The 16,503-nt window shown below is 48.9% G+C and overlaps 1 protein-coding gene across 5 annotated transcripts in view; it reads right to left on the bottom strand.

The window, feature by feature from the left end:
- The window catches only part of LOC146347555 (protocadherin alpha-C2-like), a 202,114-nt gene that overhangs the window by 5,609 nt on the left and 180,002 nt on the right, over positions 1-16,503 (bottom strand). Inside the window, exons 4-5 of one of the 5 annotated variants that reach the window (XR_014790333.1) lie at positions 3,919-4,194; positions 1,629-1,787 (exon numbers count right to left, since the gene is read on the bottom strand). The exons of the other annotated variants lie outside the window; for them this stretch is intronic. The gene's annotated coding sequence lies outside the window, so the exon portion shown is untranslated. The remainder of the gene's footprint in view (positions 1-1,628; positions 1,788-3,918; positions 4,195-16,503) is intronic. 5 annotated transcript variants of the gene reach the window in all.

Below are 16,503 nucleotides of genomic sequence, written 5' to 3'. Positions count from 1 at the left end.
TCAACAACCTCCGATATGCAGACGATACCACCCTAATGGCAGAAAGCGAAGAGGATCTCAAGAGCCTCTTGTTGAGGGTGAAAGAGGAGAGTGCAAAAGCTGGTTTGAAACTCAACATTAAAAAAACTAAGATCATATCATCTGGCCCTATCACTTCCTGGCATATAGAAGGGGAAGAAATGGAAGCAGTGACAGATTTTACTTTCTTGGGCTCCAAGATCACAGCAGATGGTGACTGTAGCCATGAAATTAAAAGACGCTTGCTCCTTGGGAGGAAAGCTATGGCAAACCTAGACAGCATAGTAAGAAGCAGAGACATCACCTTGCCGACAAAGGTCCGTCTAATCAAAGCTATGGTTTTCCCAGTAGTAATGTATGGCTGTGAGAGCTGGACTATAAGGAAGGCTGAGCGCTGAAGAATGGATGCTTTCGAACTGTGGTGCTGGAGAAGACTCTTACGAGTCCCCTGGACTGCAAGGAGGTCAAATCAGTCCATCCTAAAGGAAATCAACCCTGAGTGCTCCTTGGAAGGACAGATACTGAAGCTGAAGCTCCAATATTTTGGCCACCTAATGCGAAGAGAAAACTCCCTGGAAAAGACCCTGATGCTGGGAAAGACTGAAGGCAAAAGGAGAAGGGGACGGCAGAGGATGAGATGGCTAGATGGCATCACGGATGCAATGAATATGAACTTGAGCACGCTCCGGGAGAGAGCGCAGGACAGGAAGGCCTGGCGTGCTATGGTCCATGGGGTCATGAAGAGTCGGACACGACTGAACAACAACATGTTTTTTACCTGGCACCGAAACGAGACCAATGTCTGTGCCAATCAGGCCTCCAAGGGGAGGGCATTCCACAACCGGGGTGCCACAGCAGAGAAGGCCCTCTCCCACATCCCACAATAGCATATGTCTCGTACTGATGGGACATCAGATCCGAGAGATCTCAGTTCTCGGGCAGGTATGTTGAACACGTGGATGCACATAATGTGTCTGTATTTTGTTAATTAAATAGTTGCCATGGAGGGGGTGGCAATCAAGATCAGGACTGAGGCACACAGGGAGGCAGTTAATGCCCCCCCCATCATGGTCTTGACAAAAATGACCCCCGTCCCAGCTGCTATTTGCCATTGGTACCAAGAGCAGCTTACCTCCCGGGACAAACAGCAGCTTACAGGAGCAGTTTTCATCTGGACCATGGCAAAGCAAGAAAGGATTAAGCCCCTCCCTATGTGTCATGGTCCCAATCCTAATCACACCCTTTCCCCACAGCTGCAATTTAAATAACTAAAACTGGGCACATTAAAAGCCTTCACACATTGGCAGTACAATCCTGTGAATGTCTGCTCAAAGGTCAGGCCCATCAAGTTCAATGGGACATAGAGCCAAACTACACATTCTTCAAATCACACATAGCAGAGGTATGCATAATTGGATTATTTACCTCAGCGTAAGTGCATGCAGACCTAACTCAGATCAGGACCATGGCACTCTGGGAGGAGGGATTTAAGCTCCCCTCTCCCATCTTCATTCCACAATCCTCCCCCACCTCTCCATGGAGGATTAAAAAAAGAAAAGATGCCTGAGCTGATTCCAGTTGAGAAGTTTTCTTTTTAAAACCCCTCTTGCCTTTTGTCTTCTTCCTCCTCTTCCTTGGACCCCCCCTTCTGTTGCTCCTTGAGGAGGGCCTCCTGTCTCTCATCTACAAAGCTTTCATTCTCTCCGATTAGTTGGAGGCCTCCAGCCTCATCACTTCTTGCACTTGCTGCAGATGTGGTTCCTGTTGTCCTAGGCAGGAAGACAAACGAGGCATACACCCAGCAGGACGCTGGAACAGCTCCCTCCTTTTCCACGGTGCTAGGCATGCCAGATGGCTCTGCCATTTCCATACACTGCCCCACAACCTCTCCCTTGTTTGTGCACTCCCAAAAACCCGAAAGCTTTGCTACAAAGATGTCCTGCTCTGACTGCAGCTCCATCCATACACCACCAGCTCTTATAGCAGCAGGCCAAGTCAGGTGACCCAGCAGTCAAAGCTCCACCCCCAACTTAAACAAGCAGCTGGGGGAGGGGCAGGTGACTCAGCTGCTGGGGGAGGGGGGCACAAAGCCCAACACATAGAGAAAAAACCCTTCATAGCAGCCTCAAGCTCAACTCAAAAGCCACAAATCCACCCCTCCTTGCCACTTAGACCAGTCCCACACAGAACATGCATTTTCTCGCCCTGTTTGCTCATTCTGGCCGCTCACTCCCAGGAAAGAGAGAACTTTGCTACAGCTGACCTGCTCTGATTAGCCCCAGCTGTGGACTGTGATTAGTGACACTCAGAATCACACTTTTAACTGTGCTATTTGGAAGCAGCACCTCTTTGCACAATTAGCCCTCTGCACCAGTGCCCACTGGGTAGAGGGAAGAACATATCTTTCTCTGATCAGAGGGAGGCAGAAGGGTGGGCGTGGGTTGATGACGGACGCATGCGAGTTGTTGTGTACCGACAATGGTTGAGGGAGAGTCATTGCTCCCCAGCTGTAATGCACCCCTGTGGTACATTTTGCCACCTTTTCATCTGGCAAATTATGGAGAGTCATACCATCAGTGGGAAATGAGAAGAAAGGAAAGGAAAAATTAGAAAAGCAAAGATCTTACTGTGCCCAGAAGATAATCAATCACAGTTGTGTAGTCTTGCCATTTTAATTATTTTTAATGCTGAGCTTAGAGAAGGGAGGCAGGCCATGAAAGCCTAATTATCATTCAAGAGCAGACCCTACACAGCACTTAAGCGTTTGAGCATATGAAGCTGCTTTATGCCACCTTAGGCTATGCCATCCATCCCAGTGTCTATTCTGGCTGGAGCTGGCTCTCAGCCTGGGGGCATTCCCAGTCCTGCTGGCTGGGATCCCCTTGGGTGAAGGTGCTGAGGAACAAATCAGGGAGCTTCTACATGCAGCAGCATGTGCTCCACTGAGGAGCTTGCTTCCGTTCATGCACACTGTGTGGATAGTGTCATTATATACTTCAGCCACCAGGTGTCACCTGGCCTAGTGGATCTGGCTGGCACCAGAGGTTTCCTGGTAGGGATGGGGGAGAATTTCTCCCCGAAACTTTGGGGGGCCGAGTGCCAACGTGTTCGGCCCCCTGGAGTAGTTTCGGGGAGAAATTCTCTGCCCCCCCGCCCCCCCCCCGGGATGGGACTTACCTTTCCCGAATGTCCCTCCCGGCGGCGGGTCCCGGCGGCAGTTCATCAGGTCTTTGACAGGGGGAGAGGCGGCAGCCAGTCTTTTGACCGGCCGCTGCCGCCGCCATTCCAATAAAAGTAAAAAAAAACAAAAACGCCCCCGTGATAGGCTACGTGACGATTAACGTAGCCTATCACGGCTAGATCTGCGAAGTCAGCCGTGATAGGCTACGTTAATCGTCACGTAGCTTATCACGGGTGACTTAAAAAAAGAAAGAAAAAGTGCGTACGCAAATGGCGGCCCACATAGGGAGCCGCCATTCGCGTTCCTTATTTGGTCGCTGTAGTCTACGTAAATCTTTACGTAGACTACAGCGACCAAATAAGGAACGCGAATGGCGGCTTCCTATGGGGGACGCCATTTGCGTACGCACTTTTTTTTTTTAAAGTCACCCGTGATAGGCTACGTGACGATTAACGTAGCCTATCACGGCTGACTTTGCAGATCTAGCCGTGATAGGCTACGTTAATCGTCATGTAGCCTATCACGGGGGCGTTTTTTTAAAAAAACTTTTTATTTCGCGGCTGGGCGAGGCGAGGCGCCTCCCCCCCGGCCTGAATTTCGGCCGGGCGAGGAGGGAAGCCTCCCTCCCCCGGCCTGAACTTCGGGGGGAGCAGCGAAGCGCCTCCCCCCACCGCGAAGCAAGCTGCGAGACCAGGTAAGTGGCTTTCGTGTACCCCTACCTGTGTGTCATGCCCCCTTGGAGGAATCCTCTTCGGAGGATGATCTGGAGCCTCCTGAGTGGACTGCCGTGCTGCTGACCTCTGGACTCCTGCCCCGACTCTGCTTCTTGGATTGTGTTTCTACTTGACCACTCTCCTGTGTTCTGACCTTGGCTATGGCTCAGACCTCTCTTCTGGACAACATCTGCTTGCCTGGTTAAATTGTGCCTTGACCAGTGCCTGCATCTTGACCATTCCTGCCGGAGGCGGGGCTGCCAGAGACTGGTTGGGAAGGAGCTGTGGGGAAGAGGACCAGTTGCACGAGGTGGACCCTGAGCCTGTTTCTGCTCCTGCCAAACAGGTCCTTAGGCGGGGCTGCCAGAGGCAGTGCCTCAGCCTCGCGCCAAGTGCGATGCTAAGTGTGCACTTGGAGACGCATGGAGGAGCATATGAAGACCCACCTGCTGCCTCTCCAGAGATACCAGCAACCAGAGATACTAGCAGCAAATAGCAGCAGCAGAGGGCAGCAGCTTTAAAGACCAGGAAGACAGGGGCAAACGCAGATCTTATCTCCCCTTCTTAGCTGCTGCCTCTCTTTTATATTCTTTTATACTGTTTTATATCTTACATCTTAACATTTTAATATGTGTCTGGGAAGTCCTTCAAGCAACTCGGGGAGGTGCCGCCATAACTGTGGTCACGGGTAGGGGGAGGTATGGTGGTGGGGGATTAACAGGCCAGCTGAGAAGAGGGGCTAGACACCTTATGGCTGTCCCCTCTTCTGGTTCTTCCCCCAACCTGATGGTTCCTGGCAGCCTTACCAGCTTACCCCTGGTCTTTGCTGCTGCTGAATGCCAGGTCAGTCCAAAATAAAATCTCCCTCATCCATGATTTGATTGTGGATGAGGGGGCTTATCTGGAATGTATTATTGAGACCTGGGTGGGGGAACTGGGAAGGGTTACTCTCTCCCAGCTGTGCCCTCCTGGGTACTTGGTGTAGCATCAGCACCGACTCGAGGGTCAGGGAGGGGGGGCGGGGTTGCCATGGTCTATAGGAATTCAATCCCTCTCTCTCGGCTTCCTGCTCATTCGAGTGCAGATCTTGAGTGCTTGTACCTTGTGTTGGGTACTCAGGACAGGTTAGGGATTCTGTTGGTGTACCACCCACCCTGCTGCCCATCAGACTTCCTGCCTGAGCTGACGGAGGTGGTCTCGGACTTGGTATTGAGGACCCCTAGGATGATGGTCCTGGGGGATCTCAACTTCCATGTTGAGGCCACTGTATCCAAGGCAGCTCAGGACTTCATGGCCGCCATGACAACCATGTAGGGGTGTATGAAACCCCACTCACCTGCGTCTGCAGGGGGTCCGCCGGGGAGGTCTGGCAATCTGTTCCTTTCCCCCAGAATCCTTGATGGGGGGGAGGCAATCCGTTCCTCCCCCCCAGAATCCTCCCCGGCTGGCTCCGCTCCCCAGTGAGTCCATGGAGCCGCCGGCTGCTGGACTTCTGTCCACTGCCGGGCTGTGGCCGCAAATGGCGTCCCACGTAGGAGATGCCATTTGCGTCCCTGCTTTGCTGTGATAGGCTACGTAAATATTTACGTAGCCTATCATGAAAAGAGTAGCGATACAAATGGCATAGCGGACACTATTTGCGTCCCTGCTCTTTGCCGTGATAGGCTACGTAAATATTTACGTAGCCTATCACGGCTAAAGCGGGGACGCAAAGGCATCTGGTATGTAGGACACCATTCGCAGCCGAAGACTGGACGGCAGACAGCAGTGGCTGGATCCGGACCCTCTGGAGGCAGGTAGGAGCCGGTCTGCCAAGACTTTGTGGGGTGGCAGGGGGGATTGCTCCATTCCGCCACGGACTCCGGGGGGCTGAATTCACTGGAATTCAGCCTCACTGGAGTCCATGGCGGAATTCTCCGCCATCCCTACAACCATGGGGCTGTCCCAACATGTCATCGGCCCAAGACATGTAAAAGGTCACATGCTTGATCTGGTTTTCTTGACTGGGCAGGAGGATGGTGATCTGAAAGTGGAGGAATTAACATCTGTCCCTTTGTCACGGTCAGATCACTTCCTGCTGAGGTTTAGACTCTTGGCAGCCTTCCCCCTCTGCAAGGGTGGGGGACCTATGAAAATGGTCCGCCCCCGGAGGCTAACGGATTCCGATGGATTCCAGAGGGCTCTGGGGGATTTTCCTGCTGGTATGGCTGGTGCTCCTGTCGAAGCCCAGGTCGCTCTGTGGAATGCAGAGATGACTCGGGCTGTTGACATGATTGTGCCCAAGCATCCTCTCCCTCTGAGCAGAGCCTGGCCAGCTCCTTGGTATACACCTCAGCTGAGGGCAATGAAGCAAGAGGGGAGACGGCTGGAACGCAGGTGGAGGAAAACTTGTGCTGAGTCTGACCAAACACAGGTTAGAGCTCATTATTGAGTCTACTCTGGCGGTGAGGGTGGCAAAGAGACAGTTCTTTTCCACCAGCGTTGCATCTTCTGTGTTATCCAGTGGAGCTTTTCCGAATGGTTTGCAGCCTGTTACATTTTGGGCCAGGGAGAGAGACTGTGGAACCCTTGGTTGCACGCTATGATGAGTCTGCGCAGCACTTTGAAGATAAAGTTGCTCAGATTCGTCATGAATTGGACACCACCATTAATGCAGTTCCATTGGTAGAGGCGTTCAGAGCACCGTCTGGTCCAGTTTCATTGGATGAGTGTCAGTTATTGAGGCCTGAGGATGCGGACAATGTGTTTGGCCAAGTCCGATCGACCACTTGTGTGCTTGACCCTTGCCCTTCATGGCTTATTAAGTCAAATAAGGAGGGGATGTCTGGCTGGGTCCAGGAGGTTGCAAATTCCTCCTTGAGAGAGGGAGTGGTGCTGGCTGCTTTAAAAGAGGTGGTAATCAGACCACTCCTGAAAAAGCCTAACCTGGACTGGGAGGATGTTAACAATTACAGGCCAGTGGCCAACATCCCCTTCCTGGGCAAGATGCTTGAACGGGTGGTTGCAGGACAGCTCCAGGTAGGGATGTACGAACGTTCTGCCACGGATCTCGGGGAGGCCAATTGCCAGTGCATTCGGCCCCCTGAAATCGGTGGCAGAACGGCCCCCTGCCCCCGCCCCCCCCCGGGACGGGACTTACCTGGGGCAGATCTTCCTGGCGGCGGCGGCGGCTGTGGCTCTGGTTTGGCGGCGGCAGCCAGTCTTCCGACCGGCTGCCGCAACCGCCATTTCCAAGTTTAAAACAAACAAACAAGCAAACAAAAAAACGTGATAGGCTACGTAAAGATTTACGTAGCCTATCAAGGCTAAATTTTAAAAAACACCGTGATAGGCTACGTAAATGTTTACGTAGCCTATCACGGCTGATTAAAAACAAAAAACAAAAATGTGCGTACGCAAATGGCAGCGCCCATGGGCGCCGCCATTTGCATTCCTTATTTTGGCACGTCTTAGTCTACGTAAACATTTACGTAGACTACAGCGAAAATAATGGGAACGCAAATAGCGTAGTGTCTATGCTATTTGCGTTCCCCTTATTTTTGCTGTGCCAAAATAAGGAACGCATTTGCATTTGTGTGTGTGTGTCTTTTTTTTAATCAGCCGTGATAGGCTATGTAAACATTTATGTAGCCTATCACGGCTGACTGCAGGGACATAAACGGCGGCGGCTATGGCCGCCGCCATTTGCGTCCCTGCTAGCCAGCAGCCGGATGTCCGGCCGTTGGCGGAGCTGGCCAGCGGCTCCTCAGAATCCCTGCGGAGCAGAGCTGGCCGGCCAGGATTCGGGGGGGGGAGGGACAGAGCGCCTCCCCCCTGGCCAGAATTTCGGGGGGAGGGACGGAGCGCCTCCCCCCCAGCATCAGCATAATCCGTGAACAGGTAAGTGACTTTCATACATCCCTAGCTCCAGGCACTCTTGAATGAAACGGATTATCTAGATTCATTTCAATTGGGCTTCAGGAACGGAACGTTTTGGAACGGAAACTGCCTCGGTCACCCTGTGGGATGACCTCTGCCGGGAGAGGGAGAGGGACAGGGGGAGTGCGACCCTGTTGATTCTCCTGGACCTCTCAGCAGCTTTCGATACCATCGACCATGGTATCCTTCTGGATAGGTTGTCTGGGTTGGGAGTTGGAGGCACTGCACTGCAGTGGTTCCACTCCTACTTGGATGGCCGACTCCAAAAGGTGGTGCTGGGGGATTACTGCTCTGTGCCATGGCAATTGTGCCATGGGGTTCCACAGGGCTCTATTGTATCCCCTATGCTGTTTAACATCTACATGAAACTGCTGGGGGACGTTATCTGGAGGTGTGGGCTGAGGTGCCATCAATATGCGGATGACACCCAGCTCTACCTCTCTTTCTCATCAAAACCAGGTGAGGCAGTGGCTGTTCTGAATCAGTGCCTGGGCACGGTAATGGACTGGATGAGGGCCAATAAACTGAAACTCAATCCAGACAAGACAGAGGTACTGTTAGTGGGTGGTTCGTTTGCCCGGCTAGGTAATATTAACCTGCTCTGGAGGGAGTTATACTCCCCCTAAAGGATCACATTCATAGTTTGGGGGTGCTCTTGGACCCGGAACTGTCACTTGAGACACAGGTGAACTCAGTGGCACGGAGCACTTTTTATCAGCTTAGGCTGGTATACCAACTATGCCCTTATCTAGACAGAGATAGCCTAGCTACAGTTATCCATGCTCTGATAACTTCTCGTCTGGATTACTGCAATGCGTTATACATGGGGCTGCCTTTGAAAACGGTCCAGAAACTTCAGCTGGTCCAAAATAGGGCAGCAAGATTGTTAACAGGGACTGGCCAATGAGCTCATACTATGCCAGTACTTTTCCAGCTGCACTGGCTACCAGTCCATTTCTGGGCCCAATTCAAAGTGCTGGTATTAACGTTCAAAGCCCTTAATGGCTTGAGGCCAGGTTATCTGAAGGATCGCCTCCTCCCATATGTGCTTGCCTGGACCTTAAGATCATCCTCAGCTACCCTTCTCTGTGAGCCCCTGCCAAAGGAAGTGAGGTGGGTGGCTACTAGGAGGAGGGCCTTTTCTGCTGTGGCACCCCAGCTCTGGAATGAGCTCCCTAGTGAGGTTTGCCTAGCACCTACATTGTATTCCTTTCGGCGCCAGGTGAAGACCTTTTTATTTTCCCAGGCATTTTAGCTTCTAAACTTTTAGCTTGGCTGTTTTAAATCTGTATTGTAAATCTCTGCATTGCTGCTAGGTTTTATTCTGGTTTTGTTGTTGTTTTAATGTTTTATATATTTTTTATTGTTTTATTGTGTGCTGTTTGTTTTTAATTGTTGTGAACTGCCCAGACAGCTTCGGCTATTGGGTGGTATAGAAATGAATTAATTAAATAAATAAAATTAGCCTGTTACTTTTCTGGACTGAAACCTTTGTGCTGTCCATTGCCTGCTTAACTGACTTCCTTATTTGGATTCATCCCTGCATTTGCATAGCCTTCAGCCTGACCCAGGTGGAGCAGGATACTGTGTCTGTTCTTGTTTATGACAGACAATGAAGTGCTTAACTTCCTGAATGGTGTGTCCTCTAAGCCTTCCATGACCCAAACCTTCCATTTTCTGATGTTTATGAAGCTTAAAGTTAAAAATTCAGAATCAGAAGCTCTGTATTATTTCAGACAATTATTCTGATGGGCAAAATTAGTTTGGGGCCGATTCAGATTGGGACTGTGACAATGGGGGTGGGGATTAAAGCTTCCCCCTCCCATTTTTGGCCCAAAATTCCATCCTCCCCATGTGGGATGGGGGGGGGGAGAAGTCTGCATTGATTGATTGTGTGTGTGTGTGTGTGTGTGAGAGAGAGAGAGAGAGAGAGAGAGATGGAATTTTGGGCCAAAAATCAAAGTTTAAATCTCCCTTCCCAAATTGCCACAGTCCCAATCTGAATTAGGCCCAAGCACTTACACAAAAGTAAGTTATGGTGCAATCTGGGGAATGCTGGGAGTTGTAAGACTTTTTTCTGTCTAAACCTGCATAGGATTGCACCCTAAGTCAATCCTGCATAGCTCTGCTATGTGTGATTAGCAGAACTTTTAGTATGGCCCTCAGCTTGGACCTTGAGGCTGATTATAATTTTGGAGCAGGATCTGAGCTTGTGCCATCTCCTTTTCATTTCAGTGGGGTGACTGCAGAACTTCCCACTGGATTCTGCCTAAAGTCATTTCCTTGGCATGGAATTGTGGGGTTTTCCATGCACCATCATACTTGCCCTGATTATAAGATTCTGGTGTCCAAAACCCAAAGTCTGTAAACTAATTCAGTAGGAGATGATGGGTTTTGCTTGAAATCCATTTTAAATTGAGTAGAAATAGAACAAACCTGACAACATAGAGTGACAAGTAAAAATAGCCTTGAATTGAGATGTCTCAACAGGCAGACAAGATGGTTGCTTATTGAGCACAAAGCACAGTGTCACTCAGTCAGCAATTCAGTGTTCTGGCAGCAACACCAGAAAGGGTATTTTTCTTTCCCCCTCTCCTCTTTTTACTGACAGAGTCTCTTTCTTAGGGTGGGGGATGCAGGGCGGCATGTGGGTGCTCTGGTAGTCTCCACACAGCCCTAAAGCCACGATCTGTCATTTCCTAGGAACAAGTGGGGCTCACTCTACATAATGAAAACTCCCTCATAAGTGCCATGCCTTGGCTCTTTCTCATGTCCCTCCATTGCTTTCTTGTAATAAATCTTTGCCATGAGAAGGAAAGCCTTTTAAAATGCAAGAGTGAGTGTTCCAAGAAGAGAAACAGCACAGGGTTTTACCATGCAGCTCCCTTTTCTGGCAGAGACATTTGTATCTGTAAGGTACATTCAGTCAAGACAGCATCTCTTTCATGTGGCCCCACCCATTCATCATTTGTTGCCCTTCGTTTGTAAGGATTTTGACACCTTCTGCTTCTGAGATGCCACACAAATAAAAGCTTTAACCCAAACTACATGTAAAGGAAAATCTTCTGGGTTGCCCAATTGTCTGAGCCACCACCACGATCCTAGACTGTAAGTCTATACAGTATATATTAGGATTTCCTAAGAGTTAGTGTAAAATAACCCTATTATTAAATAAAAGCGTTTAAGGAACAGAGGGGGTGGGGGACAGGCTGGAGGAAATTGCAAAGAGAACCTGATTTCTCCTCTTTCCTGTCTTTGTTTATGCTGCGCTGGCTGCTGCCTCTCCCTCTGGCTGGCATGATGAATAGACACTGCTTCGGAGGAGTCCTACATTCTGCCGACTAATTCTGGAACAGCTCGCAGAGTTCAAGAATTATATGCTTGCTGAGAAACAATGTGTGTGTTACTGTGCTCTCTGCCAATATTCTGAATGCACTGATCTTCTCTACGCCTTTTCTGGATTAAAATATCCATGCCATCTATTGTTGTTGTTAGTCAAGAAAAATTATATTGGAAATGACTTCAAAGGAAGAGAGGGAGGCTGAAAATTCACATTGCGCCCTGCTAACTGCAGTCAGTTTGTAATTTTAAGCAGCAATCAGCTGAACTAAGCCTTGCTCTTTCTCTCTTAGTTCATGCTCTCCACCTGATACAACCCACTGGCAGTGAAACACTATATACAAAAGGGCTACTTAGAAGTAAGTACTTTTGCGTTCAATGAGGACTTACTCCCAATAAATGTGTATAGGACTGCAGCCTAAACTCAGTAATTATTGCAATATAAATACAAATTTGATTATTCAGTGTCCCAGTACTATACACAAAACACTTCATTGTCCACTAATTCCAAATAACTACCCCACCTGCTTCTGTACTCAAAATCACTACCTCATAAGAACTAGGATTGCCACCATGGTACTGGCTCTGCTCCTGTGCCTTCAATAACAGCCTGACACACAGAAATTGAGCAGATGAAGCTTTTCCCACCATGCCAGTGACACCCTGACCCAATAAATTTCTGCCTGCTTAAAGGCACAGGAGCAGGGCTATTTAAAAAGTGGAACCCCTAGAGAGGCTCCCATTTTCTCAACAGGTATTTGTGGAAACAAGATGAGTTGGACCTGACTAGAGAATGGGAAGAAACTTTAGCCTTCTTCATACATTCTCAACATGTACAGTGATCGTGTGAGTGGAGGCAAGGCCCAGCAACCATGAGGTAGCAGAAATCCACATGGGAATTCTGTTTGTCAGGGTTCCCAGTCACATGGAGCTGCACATTACGGATAAGCCATTCAATGCACAGACATCAAAAGGCAGAATCTGCTGCCGTTTTGGTGTTCACTGTCCACACAGAGAACATATGAAGAAGGTATGTTTTCCAGTATAATCAGAGCTCCCCTTCTCTCATCAGATCCCTCACTTCCCTCAAGCAAAGTTTCTTAGCCCACTGGAGCTCAAAAGCAGTACAGAGGAAAGCCCTAGTTTTCTTAATACTGAGGGCTCCTTCAGACTGAGCTTTTATCCTGCGATTTCACAGAAGTTTGCGGGCTCTTTATATGACTCTGTGATCATTCAAGGCATCCCCTGCACTAAATGCCCATTGTTTTTAAATAGATGGCAGATAATGAGCTATCAAATTATCCTGTTGTGTTCTGCTCCATGAAAAGAGTAAAAGCAGCAAGAAGAGGAGCGACATCAATAAAAGAGAATGGGAGACTCAGATACAGGGGGCAGGAAAAGGGAAGCAGAAAGCCCCATTTTAAATGCAGGATTTTAGGCTGGTTTAGAGATGCCCAATGCGTCTCCCATAGCATTTCCACAGGCTGGGAAATTTCAGACTCCCATCTGAAACCCAAGAAAGCCACTGTCACTGCCAGTCAGCATGGACTAGTGGTTCTTAATCTTGAATCCGCTACCACCCACCAAGCATGCAACATTATCACTGAATGCTCCCCAAGCCACAGGCAAAAAATGAGAACATAAAAGCAGCACTTGAGACAAAGCAACTGTATTTGAAATATAGGCATATATCCAGTGGGTGCTTGATGGGCATTATCCAACTCTTATTTGAGGCCAATTGGCTCTTGTTTGAGAACCTATTCCTCACATGACTTTATTGCTATTACAGGGCTGTTGTATTCTTTCTGGAAGCTATCACACATACTTAGGTAGCAATCCTATACTAATTCAACAGGACTTACTTCTGAGTAGACACAGTGCATTGCTGCTCCCATTGTAAATGGATGGAAGATTATTATTTTTGTTGATTTAAACACACACACACACACACACACACTGAAGTGGCACTCCTGTTTGATTCCTCTTTGCTATGTGCCACTTTTTAAAGGGCCTTGTGAAGAAATCTAGGATTTGGGATTTTATCCTAAAGGCTGATGAGCAGTATAGAATAGGTCTCCTCCAGAATCTGTCAGAAGCCACTACAAGAGGGGAGAAGCAGCTGCCTAAAATCCAAAATGCCCCCCATTTGCCCTCAAAAGTTCTGAATGCCCCCCAAGATTATTAGATTGCCCCCTGAGTGGCAGCATGGCCCCAGGTAAGAATGGCTGGAATAAACAACCTGATCTAGATGGACTAATGGCAAGCGACTCTAATGAGAAAAGGAGTCCAAGACGGGTGGGAGTTTTTAAAAAAGGAAATTCTCAAGGCACAATTGCAAACAATTCCAACAAGAAAAAAAGGCGGAAGAAAACAGAACAAGCCAATGTGGCTTTACAAAAAGCTTAGAGATAACCTGAAAACAAAAAGGACACATATAGGAAGTGGAGAGAAGGCCAAGCAACAAAGAGTACAGGTAGGTAGCACAGAATTGCAAGGATGGTGTCAGGAAGGCTAAAGCTGAGAACGAGCTGAGGTTAGCAAGGGATGCTAAAAGTAGGGATGTCAGAGAATTTCGCCATGAATCTCGAGGAGGCCGAATGCCAGTGCATTCGGCCCCCTGAAATTGGTGGCGAAATGGTCTGCCCCCCCCCGCCCCCCCGGGACGGGACTTACCTTGGGCGAATCCTCTTGGCGGCGGCTGCGGTGGAGGTTCAGTGGCTGTGGCGGCTGGTCTTCCGACCGGCTGCTACCGCCGCCATTTCCAGTAAAAAAAACCCAAAAAAGTGATAGGCTACGTAAAGATTTACGTAGCCTATCATGGCTAGATTTTTAAAAAATACCATGATAGGCTACGTAAATGTTTACGTAGCCTATCATGGCTGAGTAAAACAAAAAAACAAAAAACAACCATGTGTACGCAAATGGCGGCACCCATGGGCGCCGCCATTTGCGTTCCTTATTTTGCCACGTCTACTTTACGTAAACATTTACGTAGACTACGGCGAAAATAAGGGGAACGCAAATAGCGTAGACGCTACGCTATTTGTGTTCCCCTTATTTTCGCCGTAGTCTACGTAAATGTTTACGTAGACTAGACGTGCCAAAATAAGGAACACAAATGGCGGCGCCCATGGGCGCCGCCATTTGTGTATGCGCGGTTGTTGTTGTTTTATTTACTCAGCCGTGATAGGCTACGTAAATATTTACGTAGCCTATCACGGCTGACTGCAGGGACGCAAACGGCGGTGGCTACAGCCGCCGCCATTTGCGGCCCGGCCGGCCAGGATTCGGGGGTGGAGGGACGGGGCGCCTCCCCCCTGGCCAGAATTTCAGGGGGGAGGGGTGGAGTGCCTCCCCCCACGGCCAGAATTTTGAGGGGGAGGGATGGAGCGCCTCCCCCCCGCCAGAATTTCGGGGGGAGGGACGGAGCGCCTCCCCCCCACCGCAAATCAAATTTCGTTCAAGGTAAGTGACTTTCGTACATCCCTAGCTAAAAGCAACAAAAAAGCTTTCTTCAGATATGTGCATAGTAAAAGACACAGGGAAGTAATGGTGGCTCAGCTATTAAATAAGGATGGCAAGATGATAACAGATGACAAAGAAAAGGCAGAGTGCACAGTTCCGACTTTGGCTCAGTCTTCTCCCGCTAGTGGGTCTATGACCCCCCTAGCAAAGGTGAAGTATAGGCTGAAGGGGCAGGATTGCAGCTTGAGATCGATAGGCATATGGTCAAGGAACACCTCATAACTTTGAATGAGTTCAAATCTCTAGGGCCAGATGAACTGCATCCTAGAGTAATAAAGGAACTGGCAGAAGAACTCTCAGAACCTTTGTCTATTCTCTTTGAGAAATCATGGAGGATGGGTGAGGTGCCAGATGACTGGAGGAGGGCTAATGTTGTCCCTATCTCCAAAAAGGGAAAACGGAGGAACCTGGGAACTACAGACCGGTCAGTCCCTGGGAAAATTCTGGAGTAGATGATAAAGCAATCCATCTGTAAGCACCTTGAAAACAATGCAGTGATTACTCAAAGCCAACATGGATTTGCCAAGAACAAGTCCTGCCAGACGAATCTCATCTCGTTTTTTGATCAGGTAACCTCCCTTGTGGACCGTGGGAATGCTGTGGACACAATATATCCCCACTTCAGCAAAGCTTTCGACAAAGTGCCCCATGATATCCTGATAAGCAAACTAGCTCAAAGTGGGCTAAATGAAACAACGATCCGGTGGATCCACAGTTGGCTACAGAATCGGACTCAAAGAGTGCTGATCAATGGGATCTTCTCAAACTGGGGAGAGGTAAGGAGCAGGGTACCACAGGGCTCAGTCCTGGGCCCAGTGCTCTTCAACATTTTTAGTAATGACTTGGAGGAGGAGGTGCAGGGAATGCTGATCAGATTTGCAGATGACACAAAATTGGGCAGGATAGCTAATACTTTGGAAGACAGAAACAACATTCAAAGTGATCTTGATAGCCTGGAGCACTGTGCAGAAAACAACAGAATTTATTTATTTATTTCATTTCTATACCGCCCAATAGCCGAAGCTCTCCGGGTGGTTCACAAAAATTTAAACCAAACAGCACACAATAAAACAATTTAAAATATATAGAACATTAAAACCACAATATAACAATAAAACCACAATAAAACCTAGCAGCAGTGCAGGAGTTTAAAATACAGATTTAAAACAGCAAAGCTAAAAGTTTAGAAAGCTAAAATGCCTGGGAAAATAAAAAGGTCTTCACCTGGCGCCGAAAGGAATACAATGTAGGTCCCAGGGGAACCTCACTAGGGAGCTCATTCCAGAGCCGGGGTGCCACAGCAGAAAAAGCCCTCCTCCTAGTAGCCACCCGCCTCACTTCCTTTGGCAGGGGCTCACGGAGAAGGGCCGCTGAAGATGATCTTAAGGTCCGGGCAGGCACATATGGGAGGAGGCGATCCTTCAGATAACCTGGCCCCAAGCCGTGAAGGGCTTTAAATGTTAATACCAGCACTTTGAATCGGGCCCGGAAATCGACTGGCAGCCAGTGCAGCTGAAAAAGTACTGGTGTAATATGAGCTTGCAGGCCAGTCCCTGTTAACAATCTTGCTGCCCTATTTTGGACCAGCTGAAGTTTCCGGACCGTTTTCAAAGGCAGCCCCACGTATAACGCATTGCAGTAATCCAGACGAGAAGTTATCAGAGCATGGATCACTGTAGCTAGGCTGTCTCTGTCCAGATAAGGGCGTAGTTGGTATACCAGCCTAAGCTGATAAAAAGTGCTCCGTGCCACTGAGTTCACCTGTGCCTCAAGTGACAGTTCTGGATCCAAGAGCACCCCCAAACTACG

Source organism: Heloderma suspectum, chromosome 4 (assembly GCF_057233095.1).
Source record: "Heloderma suspectum isolate Gila_16-S chromosome 4, 16-S_ref, whole genome shotgun sequence".
Lineage (NCBI taxonomy): Eukaryota > Metazoa > Chordata > Lepidosauria > Squamata > Helodermatidae > Heloderma > Heloderma suspectum.
Note: the sequence above shows the minus strand (reverse complement) of the source record. Positions and strands in the feature narration are given on the sequence as shown.